The sequence below is a fragment of the Mytilus californianus genome, unplaced genomic scaffold (genome assembly GCF_021869535.1).
Source record: "Mytilus californianus isolate M0D057914Y unplaced genomic scaffold, xbMytCali1.0.p SCAF_4, whole genome shotgun sequence".
NCBI classification, from domain to species: Eukaryota; Metazoa; Mollusca; class Bivalvia; order Mytilida; family Mytilidae; genus Mytilus; species Mytilus californianus.
In genome coordinates, this window is record NW_026262690.1 from 91633015 (window position 1) to 91652706 (window position 19692).

The following is a 19692-nucleotide window of genomic DNA, read 5'->3' on the forward strand; positions in this document are numbered from 1 at the left end:
TTTTACAAGTTGTTATTGGCTTTGAACTAGCTTTCAGTAACTGGGAGTACTCTAGGATCAGTACTTTGTGTCAAAGTCTTTTTATAAGTTGCTTTTTTGTTGCGTTGTGTTGATCTGATGAGTCAATCCTTTTCAACTGATTTTATAGTTTGTTCTTATGTTGTGCTGTTACACCACTTTCTCATGTTAAGAGAGGATTGGGTGCCCGATTTGAACTGATTTAGTCATTAAAGACGCTCAAATTCAAGCTTAAATATGAAAAATCTATCAAATATGCCACAATATGTCACTTTTCAGATGGTTTTTGTCAAAAATGAAAGTGGCCGCATCCGTGTTCATTCTCAACCTTTATATATGTAATGTATTATCATCGAATGCAACTTACATTTAAATATTAAGAATGAACACAAATGCGGCCACTTCCATTTCAGACGGAAACCGTCTAAAAATTAACCAAAATGCTAAAATTTCGAAGATTTCAGTAATTTAGCATGACTTGATGATACATGTGCATTGTATTGTGAAAAACAGCCAATATTTATGTAACAGAAGTATTCTTCTTTCCAATGAATAGCTAAAAATTTACATTTTAACAATTTTGAAAAATTGCTATATTTTGGGGCCAAAAAGGGGTCTTACTGGGCCTAATCCTTTGTCATGTCGTGGACTTTATACCTAGGCCTGCGTTATGGGTTTTGCTCATTGTTTAAAGCCGTACGGTGACCATTTAGTTGCTAACTTTAACGTCATTTCGTCTCTTGTGGGTGTTTGTCTCATTAGCATGTCTTCGTGTCATCTTATTTTATATAGTGTTTATATAGGTTACGAAAGTAGTTTAGGCAACATGGTCTATCGAAGTGTATGCATGAACCCCGATTTTTTTTCACCGATTCTTGAAAATATAAATATATATATGGTCCTTCAACTGACCTCCCAACCATTGACATAGCAATGTCCTCTTTCAATTGTGAGGGCTTTTATCAGGCTTCGTCACAATGCCATTGCCTTTAACTAAACCATAGGGGCTTGTTAAGTGGGTCAGATGAGGTTTTACTGTCAATGGCGGTTGCTATCCTAGTAACTAAACGAGCCTTGTGACGAACTACTCAACTATTTCCTGGCAAGTGGACTCCGTAACATACTCATTGGTATCAATGAAGGTTTTTTTTCAAAATATGCAACTTGAAAACACCGACTTAAGGGCATACGATACAGTTTTGATCCCACGGTGATTTTTTTTTCGAAAATTTGCATACAAGCTACTTTTCACCTAGTCAATTCAAATATACAACAAAAGATATACCTTCATGTGCTACTTTAAGAGATAAATGGGGTCGAAATTTTAGACACTTATTCAAAATTTCGGTTCATTGACATTTCTATCCTTTGGACAGACATACCGAACTTTTTTGTTTCGAAAGATAAACACAAGCGGATTTTCTTTTTAAAAAGATTGATAAATATCTTCTCTACATAAATATGCTTTTTATTTTTTTGTATCAACTCTTTGGGAATAATTCATTTTTATTAAATGTTTATGTTTTTAGAAAAAAAAAACGGCTTTTTTTGCTGTATATTTATCTAATGTAAAAAAAAATTCCATCGGTGATTTTTTTCATAAAAATAGGTACAACAAAATTCATACATAACCAATCCGAATGTTATTTTCAAAAAGAGGGGTCGATGTACTCGTTTTCGAGCTAATGACTAAAATCAGTCGAAAAATGCATCTTTTTCCTATATTTCACAGTTTGACGTCGCGAAAAATAACATTTTACGTTAGCAACGTCATTATCTCCCCTGTAACTGTATCGTTTGCCCTTAAGGTGGTACCTAACACTACAGGGAGATAACTCTGTAAAAATCAGCTAAACGTTTTAATTACGTTGTATTGTTAAGGAAATATTAAGCTTCTCAATGATCAAAATTAGTGTTTGTCAAACTGCTATATAACCAATGAAATTTTTCTGATAAAGTGGTTGGTTCAATTTTTTTGAAATTTTTATATTTTTGTCAAAGGGTCAAAGTAAACATTTGGTCAAAATTTTATGAAAATTAAACGAGCCAAATTAATATTAGTCAAGGTGTTGGGTACCTCCTTAAACAACTCTGACCACTCTATAAAAAGGTGGCAAATGAAAATTCGATATTTTTTTAATTTCTTTCAATTTACTTTTCCCCAAAATTGTGTACCTTTTCAGTTTCCCCCTCACTACACATTTTAAATTGCAGCCCCGACCTGGCTTCGTTGAACATAAGATTGACCAAAAATGCATATTTTGTTGGGAATATCTATTTCGACGGCTTGGTCATACTCAAAATGATGACACCTAGATAGTGACTGTCTGAAAGTTGTATATTTTGTTTTAAAATATCCCCAATTGTCAATGAAAATTTTTACGAATCTATCCCCTTTGCAAAATAACATTTTTTACATTTAGTAGAAAACACAATCACACGAAACGATGCCGATCCATCAATTAAATAAACAGAAAATATCTTTACATATTATCCGCCTTTCTAATAAGTCCAGCACTAGCCTCATTAGCTTTTTTTATTGCCTTCATAACTAGTCCGAGTTGTCTTTCAAGGTCCGATTTTTCTTCAAAAGGTCTTTAAAAGTAGCCCGAGTTGTCTTGGTCCGACGTGTCTTTGGTCCGAGCTGAGTTGTCATGTATTCGCCTAAATTACGGAAACAATTCGGGAACACGCCTATATCGATTCTCAAATTACCCTACTCTCACACGTTTCCGGGAAAGCATTTTACAAGATCATTTTCCACGATTGACTCAAAAATACTTAATTATATAGGTAAAATAATTCCTATTGTATTAGAAACAGTGATGCAAGTCTTTGGGTTATAGCTTCGTGCTTTTAACAGGTTGGGACCAGTCACTTACCCGTTTTGTATACATTTACTGTGCACAAAAGTTTTATTTTTATTTTAGAATTTAAGGAAAATATAATATGTTGCCTTTTATGTAATCAGTTGAATTTTGAAATTTTTGTTTGTTTATGAGATTGGTCCCTTAGAAGATAGTGATTTTCAGAGGGATGAATGTAGCAAATTGTTTATTTTCTTGAAAAATTCATTGTATAAATTGATCTCTACTAGACTGTAGACAAATACATTTTTTAGTGTTTTGCCTTTTGGATTAATCCCAAATTAAGGATGTTTTGCACTGTAAATTCATGTCATATCAAATGCACAAAATGTAGTCATAACCCTGAAATAAAGTTGTCAATGTAAGTAAATTGCCACTGTCATGACTTTCTAGGGTCTATTGTTGAAAACAGGGGAAAATGATCAAAGCCAGTGATTTTGATAGCGCTCATCATTTTCATCATTTACGAAACTGTTTTAAAAATGACGAAAGTGTTTCAAATCAATTTCGTCACTTAAATTTGGAAAGTGTAAAAATATTTTCGCATGAAAATACTATAAATCTACCTGTCTTTATGAGCCTCAGGTAATTAAAATTTACAACAGGTGTTATAAGTTGTGATTACAGGTAATCCCCTTATCACCATCGGATGGGTCACTAATCAGTTAATTATTAATAAACCTCATAATTGACCATCACAATTATTTTCCCCAGTAAAATCAGTCAGTTGGCATTTCTCAATTTCAATATTTCTTAAACAACCACAATTTGCAGTTCGTTTGTTGTAGTTTTGACATTTGAACAAAATTGTTTTCCCCCGACAGTTCGTATTTGAATTTCAATATTTCTCAAACAATCACAATTTTGCAGTTTGTTTGTCGTAGTTTCATCATTCGAACGTGTTTTCGTCATATATATAACTTTTCATCATAAACTTTCGAAATTTCGATAAAAAAGATAGAACTTTATTCAAAACGTTCAGAAATGTTTTCACGAGTCAAACAGGTGCTTCCTTTACTACATGTACATGATGTATGTACTGCGCATTCATGAAAGTATTCCTATGAATTTATAGACACTAAAAACGTAAAATACGAAATCATTTAGTTTCAATCAAATGAGAGAGACAAATATATGTATCTTACTACATGTACATGTATTAAGCAAATTTAATTTACATGATTTAAGAAATGATAATTTTCTGCCTTTTTTAAAAAACGAACCAATCCGTAGATGAATCCGGATTCATTCTGAGTTTATTATCCAAGTGTCACTTCCCGTTTTTATTTCATTTGAAATTCGAAAGTAAACGTGATCTAGTCTTCATTAATTTACAACCTCCTTACAGTCATTAGAATCGTTCCAATAGGGATTTGTACAAATCCTTGGTTCCAACTTAATAGAAATGATTTCCAAATATCGATTTAAACCATTATAAGGATTATGCAGTGATATAATCGTTACAAGTCACAGGCACTTGTTTCTATCCATGGAGCTCCTAAATATACGTTGATCGTGGTTCTTCTTATGGATAGAAACAAGTGCCTGTGTTACAAGTTCATTTATGCTGTGATTCCTGGTTTTAAAAAAATGGAATCCAACTTTTGTTGATCAGAAATCATGTCCCCTGGAACAAACTGAAGTGAAAAAGTTCTTCAAAGTCTGGCAAAGATGTAAAGCTAGTAATATACATCATTGGTCCCTTGCTGTAACACAAAATAAGGTTGATTTTCATCTCGGGCAAAAGTGACTAAAGCCCTTAAAATCCTAGCTTAAACCCTGATTAAAACTATAACATTACAGAACCCAAATTGCACCAATTTTGCAAAAATAGCAGCGGAAATCTTAAAAGTTTTCTTAGATATTAAAAAATTTGTATTCTTATAACTTGCCATTATGCACTTCTTTCAACAAAGCTTAATCATAAATGTATGCACAAAACTGTCAAATTATCCTGAGAAAAAAGTAAAATTTACAGAAACGTCACATGCGACATCCACAAAAAGTCAACTTCTGAAAGTAACCAAGTAACATTTGTCCGAGGCATCTGTTTCTTACAATATGTACAAAAGGAAAAGTAAGCACTGACAAATGTGAAATGGTTCTAAAAATGTGGAAAAATTAAGCAAAACATCAGCATGATCAGTTGTTAGATTTTTACAGACATGACTGATGTGAATTTGAGCATGGATGCAATTTAGGGGCTTCTCATTATAGAATTTTGGGTCATTTGGAGGTCTGTTCAAACCCATTTTTCTATGATTTAGTAAATGGATTCAAATACAATATTGTGGAAATATATAGAACATGTAATAAGAATATATCTACAAAATAAACACAGAATGGAAACTTTTGTCTAGATCTTAAATAAATGTACAATTTGGGTACGTGGCATATAATTAGGTATATACATGTACATATACATCATGTACTGTATATCACTCATACATATACTCACTAGTATATAAATCAATTTTAACTTCAGAACTTCTACGTGTATTTTTGTTTCTTTTATCATGTTTATGCAAATCCCGATGTATAAAGAAACTTTATAAAATTGATTAACGTTTTTTACAAGTATTTCATTGTTTTGACTTAAGAATAAAAAAACCAACATTCTATTGAAGAAACAAATTTATATATTACATGTATTATCTTTTAATAGACTTTGGTATAGATTAAATACATGTTTTTAAGTTCCTTATCAAAAGCTTTTTACAGTGAACTAGAATTTTTCGTTAGATCTGGGGCGATGAAAAGAGTGTGTGGATTAAACAAAAATGTGGACTTATATATACATGGCAAACACATTTTGTACTACATGTATGTCGTTTGGGTGACATTCATGTCTAAATTTTTTTTTAATGTCCTCCAAAACCATTGGACCAACCTCAAAAAAGGTATATCTTCTTTCCATTTCCACCAAAGTTATCAGATTTTACCCTTGAATGAAGATTTTTGATTTATTTTTTGTGTAATGTCTATTTAAAATACAAATAGATACATTGTTTATGTGTAGTAAGAAACTATAAACACCATAGTGATCAGCAATACAAGACCTACAAATGGCCAATAATGCTTAAACCATTTAATGACTCTCTCTCCTTATATGATATATTGCCCTTAAATGGTGATTGTTGACTAAATTTCAGTGTTTTTGCCTATATTGTAATCTCTCTTATAGTATACAAGATAGGTAGAAACTGAAAACAGAAAAAATTATCTGACAGCAATACAAAATTGCTAATACACAATGTACAGACTGATACCTAGGTTGTCAAATACTGGTCAATTGAAATTTGATAGCACAGACGAGACATTACTATAAAAAACAGTCCCTATCTGATCAATTACTTGGTAAATAGTAAAAGGACTGATAGTTGCTTATTTACTACATTGTACTAGTACAAAAATTCACAAATAATTACATGTAGTTAACAAGTCTTTGTCATTTGAATTGATGACTGGAGTCTCCTTATAGAGGTTATTGTCCTTAATGGATGATTTTTGCCTATAATGTACAGTTTAATATACAAGATCTACTTAATATCTGATACAACAGAAAACATTGAATGACTCCTCTTATATAGTAGTTGTAGCCCTTAAGTGAAGATTTTTTTTCCTATCATTTTAGTTTTATGCCTATTATAATGAAAACTTGAAGTACACAGCAAAAATAATCAATAAAAACTATATGTTTTACAGTTGATGGATTCAGGTTCTTAGGGGTCTTATGTTGTCTCTCTCTCTCTCTCTTCCCATGTTATTTTTAACTTACCTGACCTTAAGGGCCAAGTGAACTTTTCTCAGCACTTGGTGTCCGGCGCTGTCGTCTGTTAACTTTTACAAAAATCTTCTCCTCTGAAACTACTGGGCCAAATTTGACCAAACTTGGCCACAATCATCCTTGGGTATATAGTTTAAAAAATGTGCTCGATGACACTGTCTGCTAACCAAGATGGCCAACATGGCTAAAAATAAATCATAGGGTAAAATGCAAGTTTTGTCTATTATTTTGAAAATCGCTATAAATAGAGAAAATCTGACAGGAGCAGAAATGTTAATAATGTTGAGCACTACCAAATGTCTGTTTAAGTCAAAACTGTCAGACGACTTCTTATAGGAGTTATTGCCCTTAAATGACAAATTTTACCATTCTTTTTCATTTTTGCCTATTACAATGTATCTTGAAAATTATAAGTTAATTTATAATAGATAGAGATAAACTTTAAATTGCAAATATGATCAGCAAGACAAGTTCTTCAAATAAGTCCACATGGTCGAAATCGTCAGTCGACTCCTTGTTAGAGTTATTGCCCTCTTTGATGATGATTTTTACCAATTTTTTGCTCACCGTAGCCCGAAGGGCCCCATGTGAGCTTACGCCATCACTTGTCGTCCGTCCTCTGTCGTCGTAAACTATTTCAAAAATCTTCTCCTCTGAAACTTCTGGGCCAAATACCTTCAAACTTTAAATGTTCCTTAGGGTATCTAGTTTATAAATTGTATCCGAAGTTTTGATCCATCGACAAACATGGCCACCATGGCTAAAAATAGAACATAGGGGTCAAATGCAGTTTTTGGCTTATATCTTAAAAACTAAAGCTTTTAGAGCAAATCTGACATGGGGTAAATTTGTTCAATTGGTCAAGATATATCTGCCCTGAAATTTTCAGACGAATCGAACAACCCATTGTTGGGTTGCTGCCACTAAATTGGTAGTTTTAAGGAAATTTTGCAGTTTTTTGTTATCTTGAATATTATTATAGATAGATATAAACTGTAAACAGCAATAATGTTCAGCAAAGTAAGATCTACAAAAAAGTTAGAAAGACCATAATTGTCAATTGACCCCTTAAGGAGTTATTGCCCTTTAAAGACAATTTTACACAATTTGTTCATCAAATTTGCTAACATTTAAAAATCTTCTCCTCTGAAACTACTGGGCCAATTACCGTCAAACTTTAACTAAATGTTCCTTAGGGTATCTTGTTTATAATATGTATCTGAAGTTTTGATCCATTGACAAACATGGCCGCCATGGCTAAAAATAGAATGTAACGGTCAAATGCAGTTTTTGGCTTATATCTAAAAAACTAAAGCTTTTAGAGCAAATCTGACATAGGTAAAATTGATAAATTGGTCAAGATCTATCGGCCCTGAAATTATCAGACGAATGGAACAACCCATTGTTGGGTTTCTGCCACCAAATTGGTAGTTTTAACAAAATTTTGCAGTTTTTTGTTATTATCTTGAATATTATTATAGATAGATATAAACAGTAAGCTGCAATAATGTTCAGCAAAGTAAGATCTACAAAAAAGTTTATCTGACCAAAATTGTCAATTGACCCCTTAAGGAGTTATTGCCCTTTAAAGACAATTTTACACAATTTGTTCATCAAGTTTGCTAACATTTAAAAATCTTCTCCTCTGAAATACAGGTGAGCGATTCAGGCTCTTGAGAGCCTCTTGATTGCGTTTTTTGCCTTATATCTTGAAAATTATAATAGATAGATAGAAACTTAAAATAAGCAAAAATGATCAGCAAGACAAGTTCTACAATTAAGACAAATAGAGGAAATTGTCTGATGACTTCTTATTGGAGTTATTGCCCTTTAATGACGATTTTTTTCCGTTTAATTTGAATTTTGTCTTGTACATGTATGATAAAAATGATAAAAGATAAATAGACACTTTCAATTATAAAATGATTAGCATGGCAAGATCTATTAACAAGTCATATTTTGCAGATATAGTTAGTAGACTGTCACTCTTTATAGGAGTGATTGCCCTGAAATGAGAATTTTTTTTACCCTCTTTTGTATTTTGAGCGAAAACTATAGAAGATAGAGAGAAACCAAACAGACTAAATGATCAGCAATACAAGATAACACAACACCGATTTTTGTCATGAATTCTATTCTTGTCTACAATGTTGGAGAGTGTTCTCTGTTGAATATACACATAGACCAAGGTGAGCGACACAGGCTCTTTAGAGATTCTAGTTTAAATTATCCATTGTACATGTATGTTCTGTTATATTCTCTAATTTGTCTAATTGATGTACTGTCATGCTTTGTTATCATGCCCTTAATTGGCTAAATTAAAATATTGTTCAATTTTGAAGTACATGTATGATTTCATCTTGCTTTATGAAAATGATAAAGTTATGATGTAATTACTAATAATCATGTTTAAATTTGTTATCATTTATGTTTTCAGACATATCAAGAAGAGGAACCATGTTTCCTGTAAGCAGTACTAGTACTTGTATGAATATAGCAAACAGATTAACCAAGCTAACATGTCTGACCTCAACATTCAGTCATAATAAATTATTCAGGTTTGTTTAGTTTCTGTAAAAAGTCACTATACTTTACACACTTAGCAATTCAAAGGAAGGAGAATTTAGTTGAACCCGGAGCCATCATTCTGAAATACTTCAGTTGTCCAGCCCATTTTTATGATTGAACTGAATTTTGGTTTATAATGATTTATATGATAATAATTTAGTATGCTTTTTATTTTGCAAATTAAATTTATTTTGTCGTGCATGTATATGCACTATATTAAAAAAAGGGAGAGTGGGTTTAGTAATCAAAATTAGTTTAACCTGAACACTTGTTGAAGTTCCTGTCTAAAATCAGGAACCATGTCCATGGATGTCAATTTGTTTTGTCATTTAAGGAATTTGGTATATACTGAAGATCTTTGGTAGTATGTGTTAAATTAAATCACTAATTTTCTAGGCCTGGTACATTTTATAGAGTTTGAAATTGTAATCACAAGTCTGTTGTTGAAAGCCATTAGTGAACATGTATTTTTTACCTCTATAAGTCTTTTGATTTTTTTGTGTTTTGATAAATATACATGTAAGGGCAAAATATCCAGATAGTATTACATCCAAAGACTAGACAGATTCTTAAAATTGGTACCAGTAAATAAAAGTACATAATAGTATTCTTTTATACTTTCTCATATAATTACTGTATTACTAATCTCATTTGCACATTTGCTTCATAAAAAATTCTTTACTACTAATATAGATACATGTCATTAGACTTATCACAGGATTTGTACTTGCATGAGCAACATGACAGATGTCATTAGTAGAGCAGGATCTGCTTACCCTTCCCAAGCACCTGAGATCCATCCTAGTTTTTGGTGGGGTTTGTGTTGCTCGGTTTTTATTTTTCTATGTGGTTTGTATACTGTTGTTTGTTTTTTGTTTTTTTTCCCATGACATAGTCAGTTTATTTTCAAATTGAGTTTGAATATCCCTTTGGTATCTTTTGCCTCTCTTTTCTAATGAATGGCAACCTTTTTTTCTATTATAGTACATCACAGTGTCTAATGGAATTGAGACTTCGGTCCAGAGTAAGAGTCATAGATAACAGTCCAATAGGAAAAGCCGCTGCAACAGCCGGAAAACCAGGAAAAATCATGCATATTTATAATGTAGCTGCAGTAGGAAGGATTGGCGACAAAGTCATGATTAATATAATGGGACAGAAAAAGAAAGGTTATATTGTTGGCTGTAGACAGAAACAAAAAACAAATGTACCACGATTTGACACAAACAATGTAGTATTAGTAGAGGATAGCGGCACTCCAACAGGAACTAGGATAAGACATCCATTACCTTCTTGCTTGCGACATAAGAGATATGGAGAAAAGCATAGTGGAGAATTTACTAAAATCTTATCTATTGCCACTAAGTTTGTATGATTTGGTTGTAACACAAGTAGTATATCAATCAAATTGTGAATTATTTTGTCTTGCATGAATAAAAAAAAATATTTTATTAACTGGCGATTAGGCTTATATCATTTTTGTCGAGTCTGCAACTTTTGTCGCGGAAAGCTCGACATAGGGATAGTGATCCAGAGGCAGCGGCGGTGGTGGCTGCGGCGTTAACTAACTTCTTAAAAGCTTAATATTTCAGAACGTAGAAGACCTGGATGCTTCATACTTTGTATATAGATGAAGTTTTCGTCTGTCATATGTCCATTGTCCTCGACCTCATTTTCATTGTTCAGTGACTACTTGAAAAAAAAAGTTCAGATTTTTTGTAATGTTAATTTCCCTCTTATTATGAGTAATAGGATAACTATATTTGGTATGTGCGTACCTTGCAAGGTCCTCATGCCTGTCAGACAGTTTTCACTTGACCTCAACCTCATTTCATGGATCAGTGAACATGGTTAACATTTCGTGGTCAAGTCCATATCTGAGATACTATAAGCAATAGGAGGGGCCTCGGTGGCTGAGTGGTCTAAGTAGTTACTACTATAATCACTAGCCAGTCAACACTGAAGTTGTGAGTTCGAACCCCGCTCGTGCGGCTGCACTCTACTCCAATCTTAAATGACTAGGATTGTCAGTTTTCCTATCGAAGGTCGGTGGTTTTCTCCGGGCACTCCGGCTTCCTCCACCAATAAAAACTGGCCGCCACAAAAATAGCCCAAATGCGGTGCTTAAAAGTGGCGTTAAAACATCAAAAATCAAATCAATCTATAAGCAATAGGTCTACTATATTTGGTGTATGTAATGATTGTAAGGTGTACATGTCCAACAGGCAGGTGTCATCTGACCTTGACCTCATTTTCTTGGTTCAGTGGTCATAGTTTAGTTTTTGTGTTTTGGTCTTTTTATACGACCGCAAAAAATTTTGCGGTCGTATATTGGTATGACGTTGGCGTCGTCGTCGTTCGAAGACACATTGGTTTTCGCACTCTAACTTTAGTTTAAACGAATGGATCTCTTTGAAATTTTACCATAAGGTTCAATACCACAAAAGGAAGGTTGGGATTGATTTTGGGGGTTATGGTACCAACAGTTAAGGAATTAGGGGCCAAAAAGGGGCCAAAAATAAGCATTTTCTAGTTTCCAGACAATAACTGTGGAACGGTGTATGGATCTCTCTGAAATTATACTACAAGTTTCCATACTTCAAAGGGATGGTTAGGATTTGCTTTGGGGGGTTATGGCTCAAACCGTTTAGGAATAAGGGGCAAAAAAGGGGGAAAAACAAGGTTGTCCTGGTTAATGGACAAATACTTTAGTACAAAACATAATTTAAAGCAGTGTAAGGGAGATAAATCAAATACATCATTGAAATTACCTCCCTTACACTGCTTTTAAATTATGTATAAAGTAATGGTTAATGAACAATTAAGATAATTTAAAACAGTGTAAGGGAGGTAATCCAAATACAACGTTTTGGTTACTTCCCTTACACTGCTTTTAAATTATGTTTAAAGAAATGCATATTTATAAAGGAAGACCAGTAAAAATGTTGCATCTTTTTTTTTTACAAAAAAATCCATATGAAAGATTTGACACAATATTTTAAATTCTATTAAAAAATAGATTAAGTTAGCACTATGGTAAATTTAAATGGGTAATTATGGTTGCTAACTCCATTGGAAATTTGAATTGAGATTATAACCATATCTTGAGGGAAAGAATTTTTTTGGGGGAAAAAGGGGGGGGGGGGGGTAAAAAGAAATTGTGGGGGGTCAATTTTTTCTCATTTCAGATTTCAGAAATTAACACAATTATTCTTCAAATATTATTTTTTTTTCAAATTTCAAATATTGAAAAATTTCAAGAAGTAATCTTTAATTGCACAGTATGGCGCATTAGATTTGATTTGTAAAATCTTTGACCACATTTATTTATTTGTTATGCCGAATCTAACCGAGTATTTAGATTTTTAGTTTTGGGTCCAGTTTTCAAATTGGTTCACATTAAGGTCCAAAGGGTCCAAAATTAAACTTTGTTTGATTTTAACAAAAATTGAATATATGGGGTTCTTTGATATGCTGAATCTAAACATGTATTTAGATTTTTGATTTTTGGCCCAGTTTTCAAGTTTGTCCAAATTGGGTGTCCAAAATTAAAATTTGTTTGATTTCAACAAAAATTGAATATATGGGGTTCTTTGATATGCAGAATCTAACCATGTTATTAGATTTTTTATTTGTGGACCCCGCTATCAAATTGGTTCATATTGAGGTCAAAAGGGTCCAAAATTAAACTTCGTTTGATTTCATCAAAAATTGAATTATTGGGGTTCTTTGATATGCCAAATCTAACCGTGTATTAAGATTTTTAATTTTGGGTCCTGTTTTTTAAACTGGTCTACATTAAGGTCCAAAGGGTCCAAAATTAAACTTAGTTTGATTTTAACAAAAATTGCATTCTTGGGGTTCTTTGATATGCTGAATCTAAACATGTGTTTAGATTTTTGATTATGGGCCCAGTTTTCAAGTTGGTCCAAGTTGGGGTCCAAAATTAAACTTTGTTTGATTTCAACAAAATTGAATATACGGGGTTCTTTGATATGCTGAACTAAACATGTATTTAGATTTTAGATTTTTGACCCAGTTTTCAAGTTGGTCCAAAATTGGGGTCCAAAATTAAACTTTGTTTGATTTCAACAAAAATTGAATATATGGGGTTCTTTGATATGCTGAATCTAACCATGTATTTAGATTTTTTATTTGTGGGCCCCGCTATCAAATTGGTTCATATTGAGGTCAAAAGGGTCCAAAATTAAACTTTTGTTTGATTTCATCAAAAATTGAATTATTGGGGTTCTTTGATATTCCAAATCTAACCGTGTATTTAGATTTTTAATTTTGGGTCCCGTTTTTTAAATTGGTCTACATTAAGGTCCAAAGGGTCCAAAATTAAACTTAGTTTGATTTCATCAAAAATTGAATTATTGGGGTTCTTTGATATGCTGAATCTAAACATGTGTTTAGATTTTTGATTATGGGCCCAGTTTTCAAGTTTGTCCAAGTTTGGGTCCAAAATTAAACTTTTTTTGATTTCAACAAAAATTGAATATATGGGGTTCTTTGATATGCTGAATCTAACCATGTATTTTGATTTTGGACATTGGACCATAATAGGTAAATTAAAAAAATTCAAGTTCTTAGACCACATTTTTTCTGTGTCAGAAACCTATGCTGTGTCAAATATTTAATCACAATCCAAATTCAGAGCTGTATCAAGCTTGAATGTATTGTCCATACTTGCCCCAACTGTTCAGGGTTCGACCTCTGCGGTCGTATCAAGCTGCGCCCAGCGAAGCATTTTTATTCTAATACTGTATTCAATAGGTCAACTGTATTTGGTGTATGGAAATATTTTAAGATGTTCATGTCAGTCTGGCAGGTTTTATTTGACCTTGACCTCATTTTCACGGTTCATTGCTCAATGTTAAGTTTTTGTGTTTTGGTCTGTTTTTCTTATACTGTATGCAGTAGGTCAACTATATTTGTGGTATTGAAATATTTTACGATGTACATGTCAGTCTGGCATGCTTTATTTGACCTTGACCTCATTTTCACGGTTCATTGCTAAATGTTAAGTTTTTGAGTTTTGGTCTGTTTTTATACGTCCGTTTACGGGACGTATTATGGTATACCGTTGTCCGTCTATCTGTCAGTCGTCAACATGTCGGACATTAACTCAAAAACGCTTTAACCAATTTGCATAAAACTTTGGTGAATTGCTTATATCTATTGAAGTAAGCTCCGTTTAGAATTTTATAAATTTTTCATTTATCATTTCTGAGTTATGGGGTTTTATTCATTAAAAAAGGGGGAATTTTCCAGTTTTCGAACTATAACTCAAAAATGCTGTCAGCAATTCTCATGAAACTTTGGTGAATTGTTTATATCTATTGATGTAAGCTCCCTTTACATTTTCATAAATTTCTAATATGACATTGAGAATTAATTGAACTTTATTTGTTTATAGTCTGACAACAGATTTACTAAGTATTGCGCAACAGCACAGTGTATTGCACAACAGCAAGAAATCTTACTATAAATTCAATTCATATAACCAATTTCAAGTTCTTTGACTACATTTATTCAGAAACCTATAATATGTCAAATATTTAATAACAATCCAAATTCAGACCTGTATCAAGCTTGAATATTGTGTCCATTTTTGCCCCAACTGTTCAGGGTTGGACTTCTGCGGGCGTATCCAGCTGCGCTCAGCGAAGCAGTTTATTCTAATACTGTATGCAGTAGGTCAACTATATTTGGTGTATGGAAATATTTAATGATGGACATGTCAGTCTCGCAGGTTTTATTTGACCTTGACCTCATTTTCATGGTTCATTGCTTATGTTAAGTTTTTGTGTTTTGGTCTGTTTTTCTTAAACTTTAAGCAATAGGTCAACTATATTTGGTGTATGGAATGATTGTAAGGTGTATATATCTGTCTGGCAGGTATCATCTGACCTTCACCTCATTTTCATGGTTGATAGGTCAATGTTCAGTTTTCCTGGTTAACTTTTTTTCTTGATACCTTAAGCAATAGGTCAACTATATTTGATGCATGGAATGATTTTAAGGTGTACATGTCTGTGTCTTGCAGGGTTCAAATGACCTTGACTTCATTTTCATGGTTCATTGGTCAGTATAGAATTTCCATGGTTTGTTCTGTTTCTTTTATACTATAGGCAATAGGTCATCTATATTCTGTGTATGGAGGGATTGTATTAAAGGTGTACATGTATTTCCGGCTTGGTTTATCTGACCTTGACCTCATTTTCTTGGATCATAAATGTTAATGTGATACTTGTAGTAAAACTTTATATGTAGGACTATCAACATAAAATCAATGGTCAGTATAGTAGGCGAGACATTTCAGCGTGTGCACTCTTGTTTCTATTTGTCCATGTTAAGGATCATACTTTCTTTTTGATCTGAAAGTCTTATTTTTATGCCCCCTGCCGCCCCCCATAGCGGAGGGGGCATTCAGTGTCTTTTCGTCCCGGACATCTCCAAAATTGGTTTCTGTTTTCTAACTTTAGTTTGCCTCAACCAAATGTTATAAAACTTATAAACAATGCTTATTACCACAAAACACAGATCAAGTTCGAAATTGGGTGACGTCACTTTTACCGTTCATGAGTTATGCCCCTTTATAAACATAAACATTTTTCGTTTCCGTTCTCTAACTTTAGTTTGCCTCAACTAAATGTTATGAAACTTATACACAATGCTTATAATCACAAACTGGTCTTAACGACGTGAATCATGCATCTGTATGTGGAAGTTGTCAATGACTCATGCATATTTACAAGCGGGGGCATTTGTGGCCAATAGACACATTCTCCATTTATTTTATTTTCGTTTGAAAGATAGACTTGTTCCGACCAAGCATGAAATAAATAGAACACAATGTATACATGATAACAAATAGACTTTTACAGAAATGACTTTTTAAAAATTTGTAGTCGGAGAAGAGTACTGTAAATTAAGAAATTTTTGTGATGTTTTTATTATTTCAAAAATTGCGACGGGATAGATTTCATAAAATAAAAACTCACAATTTAAATTTTGATACTGTTACTAGTATGCGTCATTTCCTAAAAAGGCAATAATTAATCTCCTATTTTTGTCCATTTAAAAAAAATAACAATCGTGAAAGCACACAAAAATTGGTTTTTACAGCAATTTCCGTTACCTATAATTGTATTTTCTTGTGACCACTATGAGAAATAAGCCTTTTGTTGTATTTGTCGCAGAAACTGTCTGGGTGGTTTCAAGATAGCAAGATCACCTTGAGTGCTGGAGAATGTTAGTTGGATCACTGGCAAGGTCAAACCAAAGACTTAAAAAATGGTATTTGTCGCTTCTTGTTTAAGCACATAGCATTTGGAGTTGGAGCAAAGACTAGTCAGTTAAGAGTCAGATTATTGTGTGTCTGGCTTCCAATGGACTGTTACCTTGTGGATTAGCATGTAAAAAATCCAGTCTAGTACAAAACAAGGATTAAAATCATATCACATCACAATGTTCTCTTCCTGATATCCAAGTAATATTTGCCACTGGACTTTAAACACTGATCCACCTATCTATCCATCCATCTCTGTTATCTTTGATTACACTATGTTGAAAAATACCTTTGAAAGCTAAGTATTGAATACAGATCAATATGTATAGTTTTCTGGAGATTTCCCAAAATAAGCTTGAATTTTTCTTGTCTGAAATTGTTTGGCAAATACAATAGCAAGCTCATTTTCACATGTACATGAGTAAATAATTGACTGACAATAAAACTCATCAAGCTAACCTTGATTATGATGAAGTCAAGAATGCAATTTATTGATGTTGATCTTTAATCAGATAATGGACTTCCAATTGGTATTTTAAATTATTTGTACAGTAATATATGAAACATAACCTAATTATATATATTAGACCTCTAGAGGTAATCACTCAACCTTCAAAAGGGATGAGTGGCTAAATAGAAATAGCCTCAACCTCATAGATGTCATGGATGCATGCTCACTTGAATCGTTGGATGTCACAGGTTAATCGCAAAATGACATAAATAAGATAAAATGTATAAATGATAACAATAGACTTTTACAGAAACGACTCTTTAAAAATTTCTAATCAGAGTTTTCGAAGAGTTCTGTAAATTAAGAAATTTTTGTGATTTTTTTATTTGCAAAAATTGCGACGGAATATATTTCATAAAATTAAAAACTCACAATTTAAATTTGGATACTGTTATTTGTAAGCATCATTTCCTAAAACAGCAATAATAAATCTCTTAATTTTTCCATTGAAAAAAATAACAATCGTAAAAGCGCACAAAAATTTGTTTTTACAGCAATTTCCGCGACCTATAATTGTATTTTCTTGTGACCACTATGAGAAATTAGGCTTTTGTTGTATTTGTAGCAGAAACTGTCTTTAGTAGTTTCAAGATAGCAAGATCACCTTGAGTGCTGGAGATTGTTAGTTGGATCACTGGCAAGGTCAAACCAAAGACTTAAAAATTGGTATTTGTCGCTTCTTGTTTAAGCACATAGAATTTGGAGTTGGAGCAAAGACTAGTCAGTTAAGAGTCAGATTATTATGTGTCTGGCTTCCTATGGACCTAACCTTGTGAATTAGCATGTAAAAATCCAGTCTAGTAAAAAACAAGGATCAAAATCATATCACATCACAATGTTCTCTTCCTAATATCCAAGTAATATTTGCCACTGGACTTTAAACACTGATTTACCTATCTATCCATCCATCTCTGTCATCTTTGATTACACTATGTTGAAAAATACCTTTGAAAGCTAAGTATTGAATACAGATCAATATGTATAGTTTTCTGGTGATTTCCCAAAATAAGCATGAATTTCTCTTGTCTGAAATTATTTGGCAAATACAATAGCAAGCTCATTTTCACATGTACATGAGTAAAAAATTGACTGACAATAAAACTCATCAAGCTAACCTTGATTATAATAAAGTAAAGAATACAATATACATGTATCGACATTGATCTTAAATCAGATGATGGACTTCCAATTGGTATTTTAAAATGATTTGTAATGTAATACATGAAGCAGTAACCTAATTGTATAGAGGTCACCATACAACCTTCAACAATGGACAAGTGGCTAAAGAGAAATAGCCTCAACAACATTGATGTCATGGATACATGCCCTTTTGGATTGTTAGATTCACAGGTTAATCTCAGAATGGATAAAATAAAGGACCCTAAAACTGGTATTAAGTCTACGAGAACATGATTTATTAATTAGTTGTATTTGGCTTTGAATTAGCAGTAACTTCCAGTATACGTATGTTGATGCTTTGTGTCGTTTGTTCTATTTTATTTGTTTTGTGTGCTTCATACCGATCTATTAAGTTAATATAAAAAAAAGAAGATGTGGTATGATTGCCAATGAGACAACTCTCCACCAGAGACCAAAATGACGTAAAAGATAACAACTATAGGTCATTGTACGATCTTCAACAATGAGCAAAACCCATGCAGCATAGTAACCTATAAAAGCCACTGACTGACAAATGTAAAGTAATTCAAACGACAATTCAACTAACGGCCTCACTTATTATGCTTATGTACAAAACAATAGATGAAAAACAAATATGATATAGAGACAGAATACAGAACTTCAGAAGCCTTTTGCAATTGATTTTGACTGTTTGTTATGTTGCGCTGTTACACCACTGTCCCAAGTAAGGGGGATGGTTCAGCGCTCACATTAGTTGCATGCGCACTCTTGTTCAGCTCATAAAAATGGTCTCAACACCGGATGCATATTTGACTTCAGAGGACTTCGCTATTTCTGTTTTAAGTTTATTGTTTAAAAAATCTATATGTATATAGATGTCTGGCTATTCAAACTGTAAAAAGGCTATTCGAAGCCTCTGGCCGATGGCGAAGCTCCAAGTACTAAAATGATTTTGCTTCGAAGATAAAGCTTATTGGTGTGTGTGTGTGTATGTGTACAGAGATCTCAATAGTTGGAGAACTTCGAATTCCTACTAACAACCTTCAAAGAATTGAATGACATAAAATTGAGAATGGAAATGGGGAATGTGTCAAAGAGACAACAGCCCGACCATAGAGCAGACAACAGCCGAAGGCCACCAATGGGTCTTCAATGCAGCGAGAAACTCCCGCACCCGAAGGCGTCCCTCAAATGGCCCCTAAACAAATATGTATACTAGTTCAGGGATAATGGACGTCATACTAAACTCCAAATTATACGTATGAAACTAAAATTAAAAATGATACAAGACTAACAAAGGCCAGAGGCTCCTGACTTGGGACAGGCGCAAAAATGCGGCGGGGTTAAACATGTTTTTTGAGATCTCAACCCTCCCCCTATATCTCTAGCCAATGTAGAAAAAACAAACGCAAACAGTACGTACAGTAAAATTCAGTATAAGAGAAGTCCGAGTCCGATGTCAGAATAGGAAACAAAAGAAAATAAACAAAATGACAATAATACA